Below are 21521 nucleotides of genomic sequence, written 5' to 3' on the forward strand. Positions count from 1 at the left end.
ACAGGCAGAAAACAGCCCTCAGAGTTACTTAGTCAGCGGTATGTGGTCTGAGGAATACCCCTATTTTCTTCTGTGAATTGTTAGTTTTGTTGTGTATGATCACTGGAGGCTCCCTCTTCTGGGCCCCTTGAGAGATATTTTGGGACCTGGCAAAGAAACTGCTTTGAATGTCTTCTTTTCAAAATGCTGTATGCATCTCACTACTTGACACACAACAGCCTCCCAAGAGTTCCTGTCCCTCACCACCCTGAAATTCCTGCCTTAGATCTTAACGTATGATAGTTTTTATAAAGCTATATTTAAAATGGAAGAGTAACTACAATGTGATGTTTCTGTACAATTTTTTTCATGGCAAAATAGTCATACAAAATCACCCCTGTAAGATCATTGTTTACCACATCGTAGAAAACCATAATAGAGGCCTGTGCAAGATGTGACTGTCAAAGAAAACACAGCTCACCAACTATGTAATGTGGCCTTCCAGATATTTGATAATCTTCTCTTTTTTACAGACCAGGGCAGGTGGCAGAACCAGGAGACTTATCAATGCCCTGATCAACAAGCTGAGTAGACTTGGTTTAACACACAAATGCTTTCCAGGACATGGTTGACTTATACAGGTCATGTTCTCATGAACAGAATGATCATGGTTAAAGAGTTAACTGCAATCGGCAACCCCTGAACTCAGCCACAGTTAGTGATCCTAGTTAACTGCAGTGATTTAACTGGGATTGTCTGGAAATTCTGGGTTCTCATGACATTCTTTGTGGGAGTGTGTGGGGCTCATCCATCATGGTTAACTCATTAACTGTGATTATTCTGGTTGTGAGAACGTGTTCCACATTTTATTACACTTGCAACTAGTGATGGCAAACCCCACCCAGTTGGAAAGAATAAACTATTCCTCTGCAATGTGGAAAATAGTTTTCTGAGCATTTTCAGATTCTGTTGCCTTTGTAATGATGCCATTGAGAGAGCAACAGGATCTGATAAGATCCCTCCCTCAAACCACGGGAAATTCCCAACACCTCTCCCTCTGCCCCAACCCCCCTCCCATTACCTTTCTCACAAGTCCAGTGATGGCAACAAGAGAAATGTTTCTCTCTTCCATTCCCTCCCTGTTGTCTGGCATGAAGTCATCACAGCATGCAGGATACAAGGATGGTTGGGAATTACAGTCTTTGCAGCTCTACTGACCCATGGCAGAACCACTGGAAAGACCACAATTCCCAGCTGTCTTGCCTGCTGTAATGACTGTGTCCTGAGAATGGAGAGACATATTTCAGTCCTGCTTCCCCCTTCTTGATGCTTAGTACATAGTCATCAAGACTGTGTTAGATGTAAGGAGGCTGGGGAAGTCTTTCTAGTGTTTCTCTCTGGAAAGAAATATTACAAATCCCATCCCTCCTTGCATTTGACACAATGTGATGACTCCATGATAGGCACAGAAAGTGATTTTTTTCCCTTTTGAATTTAACTTTTCATTAATAGTGGACTCATTTACAAGCTGCCCTCAGGAATCTATAAAGACAGGCATTTATGCTACCCAATTCTATGTATGTTTGCATCAGAAGTAGGTCCCACTGTATTCAGTGGGACCTACTCCAAGATAAGTGTGCCACTGTGGATAAATTGTACTGTCCTGTCTGCAGATTGGAGGGGGGAAAGTAGGCCCCAACACACACACTGAAGGGAGAAAAGCAAAACAAATACAAATAACTACAGATGGGGTAAAATGCCTTTGTCAGAAACCAAGCGGTCTGTCTCTAATGGCAAGGTGAGGTGACAGCATAAAACAACAAGTTGTTCTAGTAAGAACTAATCAGCCTACTTTCCTTGCACTTTCTCTACAACTGGACTTAATTTGGTTCAACTCGAGGTTCACAAGTTAGATCTCTTACACTTCAAATGTTCATGCAACCACCATCTTGGATTGGGGTGGATGACATTATTACAAACTACACCACTGAGGTGTCCCTGTGTGTCACTTACTACAACTGTATCAAATTTGGTTCAAATTGGTTAGACAGTCCTCAGGCTAGTGCACTTGCATCTCAAAAGTTCACACGTCCACCATCTTGGATTGTGGTAAATGACATCATCACAAACACCATTGGGACATCTCTATGTGTCCATACAGCTGTAACAAATTTGGTTCAAATCAGTTAGACTGTCCACAAGTCAGTGTACTTAAACCTCAAAAGTTTATGTGTCTGTCATCTTGAATTGGGTTGGATGACATTGTCACAATCTATGTCATTGAGATCTCCCTATGTGTCCCTACAGTTGTAGCAAATTTGGTTCAAATTGCTTAAGCGGTTAACAAGTTAGCCCACTTGCACCTCCAAAGTTTATGCGTCTGCCATCTTGAATCAGGGTGGATGACATCATCACAAACTACGCTGTTGAGGTGTCCCTGTGTGTCACTCACTGCAACTGTACATAATTTGATTTAAATCGGTTAGACAGTCCACAAATTAGGCCACTTGCACCTCAGATGTTCACGCAACCACCATCTTGAATTGGATTGGATGACATCATCACACACCATGCCATTTGGGCTTCCCTCTGTGTCCCTGCAGCTGTAGCAAATTTGGTTCAAATCAGTTAAGTGGTCCACAAGTTAGCTCACTTGTACCTCCAACGTTTACGCATTGGCCATCTTGAATCAGGGTAGATGACATCATCACAAACTACACCGTTGAGGTGTCCCTGTGTGTCACTCACTGCAACTGTATGTAATTTGATTTAAATTGGTTAGACAGTCCACAAATTAGGCCGCTTGCGCCTCAGAGGTTCACGTTGCTGCCATCTTGAATTGGAGTGGATGACATCATCATGCACCACAACCTATGTGTCCCTGCAGCTGTAGCAAATTTGCTTCAAATTGGTTAAGCAGTTCACAAGTTCACTTGTTCCTCAAAGGTTTTTGTGTCCGCCATCTTGGATGGAAGGGAATGATTTCCTCACAAACTATGCCATTGAGGTGTCCCTATGTGTCCCTACAACTGTACCCGATTTGGTTCATATTCGTCCAGGCATTGCGAACTTGATGTGGGGGGACACACAGACACACGGACACACACAGAGAATGCTGGGTGGTCTCATAAGCCTGCTGGAAAGTAGGCCAAAAATAGGCACTGTCTGATCCCCTTCCCGCCGTCTGCTCATTTAAAAAAAATATTAGAGTTGCAATGCTTTCCCCCTGATCTCTGTCTTTTTAAATGTGTAAATGTTAATGATAGGCTGGTGTGTCCATGCATGCAAATGTGCACAGGTGTATTTCTAACTCACAAACTGTGGAGACTTAACCAAGCACCAGCACTGTTCTTGTGAAGTGGCTGGCTGAGATATTCGGTGGTGATGGGAAAAGGGCAGGGATTGTAGCACCTAAGCGGAGGCACCAAATTCTGCCTTGCCCCACGCCCCTGGCTTGGTCCAGCCCCATTTCAAGCTTGAAAGTGGCACAGGGAGCTGGAGGGAGGGAAAGTTGCCAGCAGCCTCCTCTTCAGCCCTCTTGCAAGCATTGCAAGCATTATAAGGAGTTATAAAACTTGCAAGGGTCAGATCAGTCCTGAAAAGCTGCTCTGGTTGTGGTGGCAGGTGGCATTTTGACATTGTGCTGGTGAACTAGGAATCTGCCACCTGAGGTGACCACCTTCACCTGCCTCATGAAAGGACCACCCCTGAAGAAGGGGGTTGTTTGGGTTTTTGGTTTTTTTAAGCTCTTGGTACAGATTAGTTAGTTGTGTGGCCTAGGTTATAAAAGATGAGGGTTGCTGCTAGTTTTTGTGAGCAAGGAGAAAAGCCAGTTCTTCTCCCTATCTCTCTTCTTTTCGAAGAAGAATTATGTAAAAGTATGTATTACAAGGTGATATTATTACAAAAAGGTAACTTAAAAGAGCCCCTGGTGGCACAGTGGTAAAACTGCCGCCCTGTAACCAGAAGGTTACAAGTTCGATCCTGACCAAGGGGCTCAAGGTTGACTCAGCCTTCCATCCTTCCAAGGTCGGTAAAATGAGTACCCAGAATGTTGGGGGCAATATGCTAAATCATTGTAAACCGCTTAGAGAGCTCTGGCTATAGAGCGGTATATAAATGTAAGTGCTATTAAAATGTAGCAGATCTGTTTGTATTTGCTGAAAAGGTTCTAGCTTTCTACAAAAACCTCAAGGTCATTTACACAACCAAAAACTGTTCTTCCCAGGTTTGGGAGCTGTGTGTGCTCCCAATTTTTGGTTGTGTGGAGGCAAGGTAGGAGGAACACCTGGGTAGCTTTTCCTCATACTTTGCTTCCACACAATCACTTCTACTCAGGTTTTCCTCCTACCTTGCTTCCACACAACCAAAAACTGGGAGCACACAGCTCCCAAACCCAGGTAGAACACAGTGAGGCTGTTCTCATGAGCAGCCAAGACCATGCTTAGGCAGTCAAGCCTGGGCTTGGCTGCCTGTGAGAACTGCTGGGAGCTGTACGGATCCTGATGGAGCTGTGGCGTTAAATCCAGTGTTACAGCCCAGCTGTTAGCTGAGGCACCCATGTGTCAGCAATCCTGGGAGCTTGCACCTCACGCTGACACAGAGATGGGTGCCTAGAGGGCCCGTCCCCTGGGGGAATCCCCCAGTGCACTGCGCTTGGCGCACAGTGTACTGTGGGATCCTCAGAGGCCAGGTCAAATCCCGCGATGCACGGAGCAGCAGGGATCGTGTGGGAATGCGCTCCATGCTCCCACCTGGTGAATATAGATTGTCAGGGTTTGGGAAGCCTTCCACCCATCCAGCAGGTCGTGTAAATGACCCCAATTTACTATTGTGTGGGTGACCTTATTTTGTTGTGTACTTCATTTCTCTGAAGTGAGCTGGATTGGTTAGCTTCTGAATTCCATCATTCTATAAGCGTTTTATAAATTGTACTTTGATCAATTACTAGATTTCTCTCCTTTTCATTCAACTATGTGAATTGTAATACTCATTTGGACAATAGTGAATGTGATAGATTGTATCTTTGTTATTTGCCCTTAAAGAAGCAAATGTAAACATGTGTCTGAAAGCAGGCAGTATTCAGCCTGCCCTGACTACCTCGAGCCCTTCCCACCTGAAGAGAACTTCCAGGTCCCTGTTCCTAAATAGTCAGCAATTTTGCCAAATTTTGCCAAAGTCATACTAACGTGCAGAAAGTGTATGGAAAAGTTAACATAACTTCTTCATGTCAAAAAATTGGGGTTAGACAGATGTGAAGCAGTTGCTTTGCTGAACAGCTTCTAAAGTTGGTACTGCTTCCTTACCCCCAAGTTGTATCACACACAGAAGCTCTTACCACAATCAAGTGGGAAGGGCTACCCTGTTTTGCAGGGAGGAAGCCTGAAAGTGTTTACCTCCCTGCAGATGATCGGCGCCTTCTCCCTGGGCAGGTGGATTGACCGCCCAGATGAGCAGCAGCTCTGGGGGTCCGGTGAAGGGAGGTGCCACCGTGTTATGGCGCCCCACCCCCCTTGAGCCCCAGCACGTGGTGCATTTCTGGGATCCCCCCCCCCCAATGTGCCTGCCACAGCTGCAAGCAGTCGTAGCAGACACACAAACAAGAAAAAGGGGGTATATGGAGTGCTCGCTCTGTTAACCTTGTTTAAAGGGGAGGGTATTTAGGCGGGCTTGCCACTGAGCCACATTCTCATGTGCAGTGAAAACTGGGCAGGTCTTCCCTAGCCCAATTTTTGCTATGCGTGAGAATAGCTTTACAGTTTTATTCAAAGTGTTTCTGTGCCTGTGTATATTCTGTGCCTGCATATCCACATTTTTGCTCCAGGTGCAAACATGTTTAGGACCCACAGGGCCAGAAAGCCCAATCCCAGGTCACCACCAGATGAACTGGTGGCACCTGAAGATGGACAAGCAGTGGGGAGCTTGTAGACTAAAGGCATTCCCTCAGGTAACTCAGACCTAAGCCTTCAGGGCTTTAAAGATAATAACTAGCACTTTGTACTTTGCCCGGAAACGTATCAGCAGCCAGTGCAACGGTTTGAGAACAAGTACAATGTGGTGTCTCTGGGATACCCCAGAGACCGATCTGACTGCCGCATTTTGGACTAACTGAAGTTTCCAAACTATGTACAAACGCAGCCCTACACAGAGTGCATTGAAATAGTCCAACCTGAAGGTTACCAGCTGGTGTACCACTGTTTTCAGGTCATTCTCCTCAAGAAATGGACAGAGTTATCGAATCAGTGGCAGCTGGTAAAAAGCACTCCTGGCCACAGCCTCAACTTGAGGCACCTGGGAGAGATTCGGCTCCAAGAGTACTCCAAAGCTACGAACCTGTTCTTTCTTTCTGGGGGAGTATGACCTTGTCTCGAGCAGGAAGTTCTATCCCATCTTGCAGATTATCACCCCCAACAATGAGCACCTCTGTCTTGCTTGGATTCAGCTTCAGTTTATTATCCCTCATCCAGCCCCACAAAACCTCCCCCACAAAACTCCTTCCCTTCAGAATGAAAAATAGTGTGTCAAGAAGAAAGCTAGGCAGAACCCTTTCCCATGACAGGCTAGTTTTCCACATAGAAGGAGGTGTACTTCTCTCCTCCACCCCACCCCGCATTAGGGAATATTCGAACATGTATCTCACCCGCCCCCAACTATCTGCAGTCTGAAATGGTAGTCCAGGAAAAGCCTTATCAGTTGGTTCTACTGTGTGTATAAACAAGCTCTCAAGCTGGTGCCTGAGGAACAGACATGAGGTGCATGGTTGGATCCCTTGGAGAGAAATCCTTTTGTGCTTTCTTACAGGTTCTTCTCCTCCCTTGCCTGCTGCAATTTTACAGAAACCTTTTTTTATCTTCCTCTTGAATATATAAATATTTTCCCATTTGTTTGGTTTCTAAGATGGAGGAATCAGACCAAGGAACAGGAAACTTCAGCCTCTCACAGCCAGCACTCTTTTTTCTTCTTCGATCATGAAAAGGATTCTAAGTAAAGAATGCCAGCAGTGACTTGAGTTGCTTCTGGGCATTTTTTTTGTTCTTGTGATCTAAAGTCCACTTATTGTGTTTTGTGTTATTTGGAGGTCACCAAACTTTGATCACTAGGGGGTAGTATGGGGCTTTTCCTTGAAGTTAGAGATCTGCTATGTAGACTGATGTTTTCTGGAGTGCATAAATGAAAGAAAAATCTGGAAAGAAAAATGGACAATTTCCATTTTTAAAAAAAAAACACGTACACATATATAGTGGTGTGGAACAACAGTAAAAAAAATCATGTTGGTTTGCTGATAGAATTAAAACCTAGTTCTGATCTGAACACTGAAAAAATATCTATTTGACTCATTCATGTGTCAGGGCTTCATAGTTCTCTTTATCCTTTTATTTTCTGCCAACATGAAGCTTTATGCTTGAATTAGATCTCCATATATGAACTGGGTTTTGAGGGTTGCAAAACAAAAAAATGACCCTGGCATCCCATATTAATATTTAATCAACTGCTTACTCTAGCACTGCAAGTGATTCACTGAAAATTAATTAGCTCCAAAGACGCTTGTCCTTTAATGGGATTGTAATCCCTTTTGAAAATGTGGATGGGATAATCTGTGGAAGCAACTGCTGATTCAGGCTCTGATGTTCCTAGTAATTCTGACAACCACAGTCATACACTGTTCAAATGTTATTGGCTGAAAATGCGCTCTTGAAAATGAAAGGGGGAAACGTGGCGGGGGGGTGGGGTTGATTCCTTCTCCGTTCACCTCTCCCTATCATCACTTCCATTGCCTAAATCTGACTGTGACCCTGGAGCAAATTACAAAATTCTTCAGGGACCCTTCGTTCATAATGGATGGCCTTGTTATGGGGACACTGAAAGGGATTTGCTGTGTTTGAAGACACTGAGGTAAAGATAATACGAGGAAACGTGTATTTTAAAAGCATGGCCTGTAGTTGTGTTTTTTGGTTTGGTTTAAAAAAAACTATTATTTTCCAAACTTTTTTAAAATTTCCGCTTTAAGCAATATGGCTCTAGGGACTGTGCCACATCTATGTTCTGTACAATGCCAGAAAAGCTGTTGATACTAAATACATATTAGGTAGTTATTGTTTTAGCGGAATTAATAATATTGACATTGTTACATTTCTTACTATACTGCTATTACTACTAGTACTACTACTGCTAGTATACTACAGTATAGTACTATGACTATACAGCTGCTACTATTATTACTAATATTTGGTCTAATCAGTAGCAGCAGTAGTCCATATATTGATGAGTTATGTGTTTAAATGTAAACATATAATATGTTGGTAGAGCAGTATACATTGATTTAAAATACTGAATAGTGGTTACAGTCATACACCAAGAAAATTAATATATGTTTGTCATTGCAGAGAAACTTTTGCCATCTTTTTTTTTGTGTGTGTGTGGATTAAGAAATTTGAGGATGGGACTGAAGCTCAGTGGAAGAGCACGTGATTGGCATGCAGAAGGTGCCAGGTTCGGTCTCTGGCATCTCCTGGTCAGACATGTGTTTTCTATCCAAAATCCTGGAGAGCTGCTGCCAGTTCACTACTGAGCTAGATGGACCAATGGTCTGCCTCAGTAGACAATGCTGAGCTAGATGGACCAATGGTCTGCCTCAGTAGACAATGCTGAGCTAGATGGACCAATGGTCTGCCTCAGTAGACAATGCTGAGCTAGACGGATCAATGGTCTGCCTCAGTAGACAATGCTGAGCTAGATGGACCAATGGTCTGCCTCAGTATGTATGTATTTACTTGCTTACTTACTTACTTACTTATTTATTACACTTCTATACCACCAAAACCTCACGTCTCTGGGAGGTTTACAACAAACAAACAAAAAGCTAAAACATTAGTTAAAATAAATGACAACAAAAATGTAAAACAGTAGTTAAATCAAAATAAATGACAGTCAAAGTTAAAACATTATGACAATTTAAAAATTTAAAATGATGTTTTAAATTAATGAGAAAAACAACATTTAATTAAAAGCCTAGGTGAATAGGTGTGTCTTTAAAGACTTTTTAAAAGTTGTCAGAGATGGGGAGGCTCTTATTTCAGCAGGTAGTGTGTTCCAGAGCTCTGGGACAGCAGCGGAGAAGGCTCATCCCCAAGTGGCCACCAGACAAGCTGGTGGCAACTGCAGTCAGCCCTCCCCCCTGATAATCTCAATGCATGGTGGGGTTCATAAAGAAGATGTTCTCTTTAATATCCAAGGCCCAAGCCGTTAAGGGCTTTATAGGTTATAAACAGCAGCCCTACCTGGTGAAACTAGAGATTAAACCAACCACTTTATATATGCAAAGCTTAGTTAGTTTATTATTTTATTTTCAGAATTTACTAATTGTCTTTCAAGTCTTCCCAAGGAGATGCACATTGTTTGTTTGTTTGTTTGTTACACTTTTATACTGCCTCACACATGTGTCTCTGGGCGGTTCACAATGATAAAACAGTTAAAACACACAAAAAACACATAAAAACAATGAAAAACTAATAATTTAAAACTAGCAATTTAAAAATCAATCACAGAATTAAAACCTATACATTATTAAGAAGCTGAAAAAGCCTGAGTAAAAAGATAGGTTTAAACAATTTTTTGTAATAAGCAGCAGATAATATTCAACGTATGGAAACAGGACTTGAAGGCCTTTTCTTTTTGCTTGGGGAAGACAGTGGTGGGGGAAAGGGGGAGACTTATCCATTTGGGTTATTCTAGCCTTCCTATTTAATGCCTGAAACCACTTGACACTTTTTTTTGAGGAGTGCTTGAAAAGCCTGAATATTTGACAGGAGATGGTGGTATCCAATGACAGTTTGCCCACTACTAGGGCAAACCCATATCATACATGAAAGAAAAGTGGTGGTGCCCATAGAAACCAGTCCTAATACTGAAGCATTTTGGAGAGAAATTGTCAGTGAGGTTGCTTTCATGTCATAGTTCTAGCAATGTATCTGTCGATGTTCTTGCATAACTCTCAACTATTTCAGTGGGGCTTGTCGTGGGAATATTCCCAGGGTATTGTGCCCGAAGATGACATTTTCAGCGACAGAACCACAGCCTTGGAATATTTGAGTGGCCTAAGGTGAAAAGATAAGTGCAGTAACTGCAGTTTAAAAACATACAAGTGTTGTCTTCAAGCATTATAGCTTCAAGTCTGTGATTCATAAAGTGAATCACAGTCCCCCCTCCCCTACAATGTAACCCTTCTGTTGGGAAATGGAAAAAAGAAAAGAAAAAACTAATATCAGGAGCCAAAAGTGATGGAGTCAAGTCTGGATACCTGAAAATGGTTTATCTTGTGGAAGTCTCCAGAAACCACTCCTCAGAACCAAAGAGGATAGCGCTAAGAGAGGGTGCATCGGTTATTGTCGTATCACGTTTCTCTCCAGGGGATTTAAACATGGCTATAAAAATCACTGAAAAGCAATCACCAGGCAGAAAGATTACATCTTTGGAATATCAGTGTCAAAAGCCAGTGAACATTGCAAGTTATTTACACCCTACTCCCCCACCCTTTTGACCTGCTTCTACTTGTACCGTGAAAGGAAATGTAGTTTTTGCAATTAGATTGCTGTGTGAACTGCATTGCCTGAGAAGTTATGTGAGGTCACAGGATGAGAAGTTCACCTCCCAATAACTCCGTACAATCTGATGTGACATATACATTTAAAAACTGCTCCCCATGATTTTTCACTCAGAGTGGCATGAACCATCTCAGGTATATGCGTGCTTCTTAAACTGTCTTGGAACACTACTAAGAAATACTTGTTCTTGTATGAAAGAACATTTCTTAAATCCTATTCATAATGCACTATTTGTTATTTGTGTAATATATATTTGTGTAGATTGTTTTAAACAACAAAAACATTTTTTGAAATGAAAGAAGTTCTCAAACTATACTTGAAAAAGAAATGGCTTTATATGGTTTTTGCCTTATGCTAAAACTAGATTCTTTTAAAGAAAACAAAATTCTGTGCTAGGGCCTATTCTTATGCATTTAGTCTATGATAGGGAACAGAATGTTGAACATAGGCTGAGCCTGAGCAGATCTGAACACAGACCTCTGGTTGCCCATGGAATTGATTGGGTGGCCATAGGTCAGTCATCCTCTCTCTCTCTCTCTCTCTCTCTCTCTCTCTCTCTCTCTCTCTCTCTCTCTCAATCTAATCTGCTTCTCAGGGATGTTGTGACCATAAAGTAGGATGATTGCATGTATGCTACTCTACCCTCTTAGCTCCTTGCGGGAAGAGCAAGCCTTAAATGTGATATATAAACGTAGAACACTGCTGCATTTGCTAAAGAAAATGAGCCAACATGTTCTAGTGCATACAGAATGTGGGATTGAATTTGGACTGGGGAGGCTTAGGTTCAGATCACCTCTACTCATTCCTGTTTACCTAGGTGTCCATGAACCAACTTTTCCCCTTTACTTATACTATAGCTCTCACAGGGATGCTGAGAGGAGAAAAATAGGGAAATCCGGTTCAGGCAATCCTGAACTCCTTGGAGGAAGGGCAAGGTGCAAAAGGGATCAATAGAACAGGAAAAGGCAATCATGCTAGGGTGTTGTTTAACTCAGCAGTTGTAGGGGCCCACAGTCATCTGGCTTTGCACAGATGACTGTGAAGAGTATGTCAGACTTGGTGGGCCATGGTTTCATCCAGCAAGCCAATACTTATGAGTGTCCCCTTTTTAAAATAAATGTCATACTTTATGGATCAACTTAGTGGAAGACTCCTGTTTACTGATTCTCACCCAATGGAATATGTACCTCTGACAGCCTACCACTTGCAAGTGGGCACACATGGCCATGAGCAATTGGCCATGTGAAGCTGAACAACCGCCCTGAGACCTTGGGTTAGGGCGGTATAAAAATGTGCTAAATAAATAAATAAATAAATAAATAATAAAACAAACAGTCCATGTGCAACAGCCATATGTGTCAGCTCCGGCAGCTAAAGGCCAGCTCACCTTTTTAATTTGTGTATGTGAACAGCAAATGTCATGACTATGATGGCTCAGAAGAACCTCAGCAAGCTTGGGGTGTGGGCTGAGAAAGGCCTCTGAGGAGCAGACAGTTCTGGCCTCTAGAGACCACCTAGCGGAGGAGAATGTGTGGGATCATACTTCCAAGCACTGTATTTTGAGATGGTGTGGCTAATGGTATCAGGCTAGATATTAGTGTTAAAGGATATGGCAGAAATGGACGCACAGGGAAACATCTCAGGGTCACAGCTCATGGATGTACAGATGTTTTATATGCAGAAGGTTTCATGCTCAACTCCTGGCCCCTTAAATTATAATAGATGACAGGGCCAGGAAAGGTCTTTCCTGAAGCCTTAGAGAGTTAGTGCCAGGCAGAGTAGGCAACACTGGCTTAGATGGACCAAAGGCAGCGTCATATGTTCATTAGGCCCTGAATAATCTGTTGGGGACCAACAAAGCCTGTTTGGGAGAGTGCTGTTTTGAAAACTGGCCTCCCCTCCTGAGACTTTAGATGTTCTGTCGCCAAAGAGCCTACTCTGCCTCAGCGTGTGCTTTGCCATATTTCATATATAATTTAGTCTTGTTTTTGAGGCTGTTCTGTATGATGAATACACAAAGAGAGCTCTATAATTTATGCCTCAACTAATTATACACTTTCCAGTCAAGGCGTACACCACATGACACAGGGAAAACAGGACCACTTTCTCAGATAGATACCCCCAAAGAGACTCACAGAAATGTCTTTCCTTCTTCAAACATGAGGCGGATCCCAACTGTACATTAATTATAGCAACTGACGCGTCTTCCCTGCATAGTAACAAAAATACACTGAACTGCAGCCTACATCCTATAGGGCACACTTTCCCACTGATAATTCTGGTTTCTGATTCCTCTTCTAATTGGTTCAATGATCAATAATATTGTAAGCCATTATTGGGAAGAAAAGAGCATTGTATGTTAGATATTAGAAATATCACCAATCAACACATCTGGAACCTTTGCCAATCAACAGATCTGATTAGCACAGATAAGTAAGAAGGCATGTTTCTCAGGTAAAAGCTGCAAATGTTGCGTGATGGTTTGATTTGGATGTAAGGAAAACAAAGAACCCTACTGATGAGAAGCCATTTGGAGCCTAGTTAGTTTATAATGTGTTATTTACAACTTGCATCTCAATCCTAAATGCATTTGGTTGGAAAAAAATTCCATTGATTTCAATGGAATTTCCTTCAAACAAGAGCATGGTTCATACATCAGCACAATCTATAGGCCCCATATGCAGTGGACAGTGGGAATATGTGCCAGGGTTAAACATTCTGCTCTGTTATGCTGAAAACTTACAGTATGAGCTGGCGACCAGTTCAGGCAATACACCTTGCCCACCACCTGATTAGGGACACGAGTGTGCATGTCCTGCTCCCCCTCATGGTATGCCATCCTGCTTCTCATCATCATATGGAGGGGGGTTGATATGAACCAACCTCTTATATTTATGTACTATATGAAAGTAGTGTTTAAATAATATGTAAAGTGGCAGTTCTGCTCCCTCTGCATGATTATGCAAAGTGGAATGGTAAGCTGGGAGAGGGAACAGGACATATGTGTCCACATCCCATTGCATTGTGGAGATATTTAATTCACACATTGAGGGACAACTTGTATGAACCTCCCTCCATGCAATTATGTGGCAGTCGGATGGTGTGCTAGATGGGTGGGGGAGGCATATGCACCCATGTTTCTCTCTCACATGATGTGGAGCAGCTGCAGATACATCATCCAAACTGACCCAGTACCTGTGTGAGTTGGCCCAACATGACTGGAGCTTAGTCACATAGGTATTTATTTATTTACTATTTATTTATTTAGATGTTTATACCACCTCTCATTAAAACAATCTCAAGGCGGTTTACGAAACAATATAAAACTATAAAACAGTTACACAATAAAAATATCAAATTGGAATCTAAAAATACAAATCTAATTAAACATTTAAAAAAAACACACAATGACACCATAAATTACAGAGGAGCAGCAACAAAAACAACACTCATAAAAGTCTGAGTAAAAAGCCAAGATTTCATTTTATACACATAGGCCTATTTACACACATGGGCCTGGTTATTGAAGGCTCTATTGTGGTAGGGGAGAGGATGTAAGGACCTACATGGAAGGTGGAAGTGTGAACTGAACCTCGATGTGTTGAGGATCGAGAACTAACTGATCCTAAGTGTCAGTTGTACCTGCAGCCATGTAAATTCAGAGAGACACATGTATGATGATAGTGTGGAGTCTAGGGACTATACTCCCCAACAGCCCCTGCTGTGACACGTGGTTCTGACTTGGAAAAGAGTGTTGCCCTTGCTGAAGGAGAGAGGAAACTGAAAAAAGGGGAAACCTGCAGATATTGGAAATGCATGCTTGAGAAAGGTCTGCAGCCTGGGTGCAGGTCTGTGAGGGCCGATGATGCACCAGTGAGGACTCTGACAACTGGAGTGAACAATAATTATGAACAAATGGAAACCCAACATAGGGATTGTAACACACATGAACTGTGCTGGGAAAGCCCTGGAACAGAATGGCCTGAAATACTGCTGTATCCAGGGACCAAAGTGGGATGGGATGGAGGTCAGAAGCCATCCTATTTCTTTTTAAATAAACATAAGACCACCCCACTCTTTTCAGTGGATGTAATTCAGTCTGATTTGAAACAAAATTATCCAACTTATAACTTGAAATCCAAATTATCCAACAAATAAAATTATATTTGAAACAAAACTATCCAACTTCCTTTTTTCTCCAACTTCAAGCACTGAATGACCCTGTGAATTTCTTCTACGATTAAATTGCCAATCACAGAAAACTGGTATTTACTTTTTGAAGAGGGCTCTGGGGCCTGAAGACATGGTCCTGGGTGGCTTACTAGGTTAGATCCTGATCCAGATCATGCGGTTCCTGATTCAAGTCCTCTATCAACCACCAGCATACTAACATGTTTCAGCCATTGCTTAGTTTGATTGAATACTATATTGCAGATCATTTCTGCAGTGGATGGTGAATTACTACAGGGGGGAGTCATGAATAGGAAAAGCATATTTACTTCACTTTTACAAGTGACATGATTTCTCTTTAGGGTTCTTGTGAATTTGGTGAGTGTATCATGCAATGCAGGAAGCAACCATTTCAGTTTCAATAATCATCTCCAATATGATGATACAATTTGAATGGTTGGGTGAATGTGGTCTTCATAATGTTGGTTACTGGTTGCCAACCAATTTTTGCCATAGTGATATGTAGTACTTGGGCTCTCCTTTTTTGGGGCATGGTCTTTGAAAGAGTGCAGAATAACTTCTGAACCTGCATAATTCAGGCCTGTGTAATACTGTATATGCCGTATACAAACAGAACAAAAGACAACTTGATTTTAACATCACTTCTATTACATGGGAACAAAATATTTTGGAGCTGGAAATCTATTCAGCTCCTGAAATATACTGTCCAGGTTCTATAGTGACATGTTCTGCTACTGGCCCCTCACAGTTTGTGGTCAAGTTCAGATGTAGCACGAAACCAGAGGTTGGTGAACCCGCAGTTTCAATTTCAAACTGAGAATCACAGTGCAGACGTTCATCCAACTGCAGTCCGCCAACCGCTCCAGTTGCAGGAGAAGGGAGCCCCTCCCTGCTGCCCGGCCACTGAGGCCGATCCCAGGTAGCTCCACAGCCAGACTGTGGGCAAATTGTCACCACATCAGTGAAGCAGCACAATTGGCCATGATCTCGAAGGGGGCATGCCAAGTGTCATCATGCATTTTTCTGCCTGCCCTTGGCATGGAAAGGGCATTTAAACCCCTTTAAATGCCATAGCATTTAAAGGCCATGCCAGTGACTCATCTGACAGCAATGGCACCGCTGCCCCCCAAAGAGCCCTGTACCCACATATTCCTGCACAAGCATGATTTTGGTGGGGGGAGCTGGGGGGGGCACTATTTCCCTATTATTTAGGAAATGGAGGGGAACATGAAGACATCCTAGGAGGGGATCTATAGCTGAGGAAGGGCTAAGGATGCTGGGTGTGTGTGTGTTTCTGTCCCACCATAAAATGGGAAGATATTTTGAGGGGTAGCCCACATCTGTAATTTCTACCTATTGGGTCACCCCCGCCCCAAATATATTTCAAGTCATCATTGCGGGGTATTGGGAAAAGTTTTCAATTAGCAATAATCGTGCCTTGGATTAACCTCATTGGCTATGATATTGCCACTGCACTATCATCTCCCCCCTTAGTCTTCTCTTCACCATCAGACCCTTCACCACCTTTATTTCCCTCCTCCGAATTTGCTCCAGTTTATCAGTGGCCTTTTTAAAATGCAGGGCTTAGAATTGGAATGATAATTGGAATCTGATATCTATCTATCTATCTATCTATCTATCTATCTATCTATCTATCTATCTATCTATCTATCTATCATAAAATATATTTCTTTGAGATGTGTGTTCAAAAGATGTGTGTTAAACAAATGATCAACTATTTCAGATTGGATCTGCAGGGGGAAACCTAATGCATTGCAAAGTTTCCTGTAGCCAAGTTGCACATTTAGTAGTCCATAAGCACTGGATCAGTAACATAGTGAAAATCAGCTCTATGTTGAAACTAGCCCTTCAGTACACAGAGAGAAAGAGAGACAGGGTAGCAGCAGAAGTGTATCTAGGGAAAATAGTGCCTAGGGCAAGCACTGAAATTGCGCCCCCTGTCCAAACATCTGACACCCATCTTTCAGATAACTCTAACATAATATCAGCTCAAAAATACAAGTCAAGCTCGTTAATCTTTTAATATTTCAAAAACTATTTAGCAGTGGATGTAGCCAGACCAAAAAATGCTGGACAACTACAAATTTCAGTATGCTGGGGCTCATGAAGTACCCAAATACTATGTGGAGGTGTTCTTGGAAAACTTAACGGAAGTGCCTGTCTAATTCTCTACTATGCATTGTAGCATCACTATTACATAAGTTTTAAAAATAAATGGAGAATTTGGCTTTTCCCAGACACTCTGAAAATAATTAAAGGATATGCAGAGTAAACTGTGTCACTGCTTGGAATATATTCTAGTATTTCAGAAAGACAGTTAAAATGAGAGAAAGAGAGCAAGAAACTCCCAGTGGCCTTAATACTAAAGATTTCACACTGATTCAAAGTCAAACTCATCATTAATAGCCATATTATTAAGACATCATATTTAACTCACTTATCACAAAAAGCAAAGTAAGAGCAAATGAATACAATCCTAGCTTATAAGGTTCAGCTCAGTATTCACAAGCCCTGATTCTCTGTACATAGTGTCAAACCGAATATGTGTACAGTGACATATTAAATTAATTATTTTTTTACCTGTAGCCCCTTTGGGGGGCTTCCTAAAGGTTGGGGGGGGTCTGCAAAGGTTGCCCCCCCCCACCAGCCTCTTAATTCACTGCTGCAGCCCATCCCGGGCTGATTTTCAGGCCTGTTTGGGCCTGCAAAGATCAGTGTTGTGGCCATTTTGGAGGCTGCCACGTAAGCTCAAATGGCCTCTGCGAGGCCTTGCAAGGCCTAGGGCCTCGCAGGGACCATTTGAGCATGTGCGGTGGCCATTAATTTTTTTTAAAAAAAATGGCCGCCAAAAACAAAATGGCCACCACACATGCTCAAATAGCCTCTGCGAGGCCTGGCATGGCCTAGGACCTCACAGAGGCCATTTGAGCATGCGTGGTGGCCATTTTGTTGTTGGTGGCCATTAATTTTTTTTTTTTCATTTTTAAAAAATGGTGCCCCCCTTCAAGTGGCACCCGGGGCACGTGCCCTGACTGCCTTACCCTAGATATGCCCCTGGTAGCAGGGAACAGGGCAGAAATAACAGCTTTCTGTTATTGTGCTTAGTTTATAGTGATTCCCTCATACACACCAAGAAAATTTAAGTGGATTTTACTAAACGTTTATTCAGCAACAACTCCATTTTGTCCATCTCCTTTCCCTCCCTTTTCCTTTCTGACTCCACCCCCATACTCTCTACAGGATCCCCGCTGGGACAAACATCCAAACAACAAACACAAAAGATAACTAGACAGAACACAACAATGTTTTGAGTTCATAAAGCCTATTTGTGGTGGATACATAACCATCTTGCAGCTGAATTGCAATTAATCAATCAAACATTTAGTACACAAAGATTGATGTGATCTTTACCTTTTCTCTGCAAGCTGGAAGACGGACACTTGCAAGTTTGGGTTTGTAGTTTAAAAAGACTGAAATCCTTTTTTTAAAAAAAATATAAAGTCCATCTAATCTTCTGTAGTTTCAAAGGAAAGCTGAGCTAGGCACATACGTGCCCCAGAATACCAACCAGCTCCAGATGAGCTGAAAACATCTGTCAGATAGTGATTTCTATGCTGATGGAAGTGGTATTAGTAATGTGGAATGCTACTGTCAACAAATGAGGTTTCTTTTAAGGATACCATGACCCACTGCCAAAGTGTTTCATCTTGGGGAATGTTTTCTCATTGTTTCATCCCTCTGTCAACACTCTGGGTACTCAGTTAATGGGCCCACACTGCAATCCTCCAGGCAATATTCTATATGTTTCCCCCCAGTTTGGGGAATGAATAAACGTATTGAGGATCCTCAAATTCAGGCTTAGGCCACTAGCCAACCCCCCCCTTTTTCCGTCTGTGTGTGTGTGTGTGTGTGTGTGTGTGTGTGTGGTCACCACCAATCCCTTCTCTTCTCTCAGTTCCTTTTCTGGCATACAGGGAGAGGGCTTAGAAGAGAAGCAGGTCTTCTGTCCTTCTCACTGGGATATGGAGGATGGTAAGAAACAGTGGGATCCTTCTCCTACTGCTCAGAAAGGATTCCTGCTGTTTCTCACCTTTTCAAAAATGGCAGTGGAAATGATACCTCTGGTGAGGAGATCTGTGTGGTGCTGGGTGTCCTGCTTCCCAGAGTGCCAAGGGCACTCACCACTGGCAAGCGGATTTGTAGATGCCTGTGAAGAGTGATTCTGTGAATTGACAGTTGGACTTTAGAGGCTCACTTCAAGTCTTACCGGAGATAAGATCACTGTTGTCATTTTGCACATGGAATAAACAGATTTCAAGTATTTTGTATAATTGGACCTAAAAAAAAAATGAGTTTCTGTATGGTGCCCAGACACTTGATAGACATAGAATTTTCCTACCTGTTTAGGAGTTGCTTCTCTCTGTGTGGTGAGCATTTAAATGGCCTAACCATGTAGTGGTGGTGAGGTTGTAGCTTGAGTCTTTCCCATAGAAGCAGTCCCCCTCCTTCTGCCATAGTGCTGGTTCCATGGGAAAAGAAACCCCATACTGGCCTCTGCCCATATGGTTGGGTCATATAAATGTTCTCCCAGCCACATCCGAGGTGTGGCACTACACATGGATAAAGGACACATGAAACATCCAACTAAAATTAAGTGCCTTTAAATCTCACTGCCTTACATACTGTTCAGTGCCTTGCTGATGAACAAGTGGAGGGTGCATATAGGCTTCAAGAATGTGGAAAGCCCGTTGACACTGCTAATGAATGTGCAAAGCAATCCTCCCGAGGATTGCATCATTGCTGTAGCAACGCTGCTCCCATTATTCCCAATTGGAGTAGCATCACTATAATGGTGACGCAATCATTAGGAGGCTTGGAGACCCTGTGTGTTTGCTAGCAGAGTTGACTTTCCACATGTATGAAGCCAATCTGTGCACCTGACCCTGTTCTTCCATGGGCAGTGTGTTGCACTGTATGTAAACCACTGATTTCAGCAGGAAAGTCAAACATATGCTTAAGTCCCATCCCTTGAAGTCAGTAAGCCAACATCCAGACCATCACTGTGTAGGTCAGCAGTGCTGAGGTTCAGACTGCTGCTGATGTGTAACCCTCAGAGACATATTTTGGTGATGCATGGTGGGCTTCAGAGGGAAGGGGAGATTGGTGAATATTGCCACTTCTCCTGGCCATGTTGTGGCGCAGCCTTAGACTGGAACTCAGCACAGTTGCAGCCACATAGTGCTAATCTGGATGTTGGCCACTGAGACTTAAAAGTGCTTATTTTCTGAATCATGCCCTTTATTATTATGAGGTCCCATCATCACAAATATAATGGGTCAAGCCACTACACATCTGACACTAATTTATTTATTTTCTTTATACAATAAATGTATAACCTTCCTTTTTAGGTGCAATGCCTCATGAGGTGACTCACAATGGGGGGGGGCACAACTATATAAAAATTACATAAAATTAGATTAAAACCACAGGGCATTGCAAAAGCCAAACCAGAGTAAAACTGCAGACTGATTCAAGAAAAGGCCTCATGGAAAAGCCAAGGTTTTCTTGCCAAAACCTTGGGACATATTTTGAGACTGGGGACACAGCACTGCCAAAACAGCCTTGTCTCTGGTTACCACCAAATGCTTGAGAAAATGGTGGATCAGAGATCAGGGCTTGAGAAACGGCTCTTAAGGCCTGGGCAGGTTCATGTGGGAACAAGTGGTCCTTAAGGTTATCCTACATTTCTTTTTCTAGTTGAGATTATTTCCTGTATGTCCAACACAGCAGTTCTTGGGGCATTTTATCCTAAAGACTGAAGTTTTACAATAGCAAATTTCATAACACAGTCTTGAGATTTGCTGGAGCAAGGGCCATAGCTGATTGGTAGAGCACGTGCATAAGGTCTCAGCATCCCTAGCAAAGACCCTAAGGAGACACTGACAGTCAGAGTAGGCACCTCTGGATTAGATGGATCAATGACTTGACTCACTTTATATGTGTGTGTATGTGCATACACATGTGGGATGTGTGTCTTGAAGGTCAAGCAAGTATTTAGGCTGCTCATCAGCACCGTCGGGATCTGCGCCGATCCTGGTGCTGTCTGCCTGTCTAACTTCACTTTTAAGCCTGGCCTTCAGCTCAAGCACACACAGAGACAGGTGTCTAGAGCACCCATCTCACAGGGGTATCCCCCAATGCACCAGACTCCTTGCACGGTGCATTGTGAAATATGTGGAGGCCAGGACGCATCATCCCAGCATTCAGAGATCCACGCAGCAGCGCAGATAGTGTGGGAGTGCAGTCCGTGCTCCCCACCAATGTTGTGGCACCATCTGGAGCAAAGGTAGGTTTAGCGCAGACCTGCCTGCCCTCCCCACCTTCCAGTCATGTGAATACCCTTACAGTATAGCAAAACAAATACAGAACTATGTTATGCAGGTGATAAAATCGCAGCAAAGAGAATGGCCTTGCTGCAACATTTCCTTTCCCTTCTTTCTATCTGTAATCTTGGGAAATTGTGCTAAGATAGGAGGTGTCCAACAACATCTGCCTCTTGTGAAAGTATCGGAGATAATTAAAAATATCCCACCGTGCTAGTTTTTTTTAAAAAAAAAAATTCAAAGTGGCATCCCTTGATTCCTTTGAAATGTATTGTTTTCTTTCATTAAATTCATTGGGTTCTCTCTATTCTCAAAAGCTTTGTCAAATAGTTTGATGTTAGAAACA

The 21521-nt window shown here is 42.6% G+C and overlaps 1 pseudogene; it reads right to left on the reverse strand.

Annotated features, from left to right (window-relative positions):
• Positions 1-16128: 16128 nt before the first annotated feature.
• LOC128352644 (uncharacterized) lies at positions 16129-16253 on the reverse strand (annotated as a pseudogene).
• Between the last annotated feature and the right edge of the window lie 5268 nt (positions 16254-21521).

The sequence above is a fragment of the Hemicordylus capensis genome, chromosome 3, assembly GCF_027244095.1.
Source record: "Hemicordylus capensis ecotype Gifberg chromosome 3, rHemCap1.1.pri, whole genome shotgun sequence".
NCBI classification, from domain to species: Eukaryota; Metazoa; Chordata; class Lepidosauria; order Squamata; family Cordylidae; genus Hemicordylus; species Hemicordylus capensis.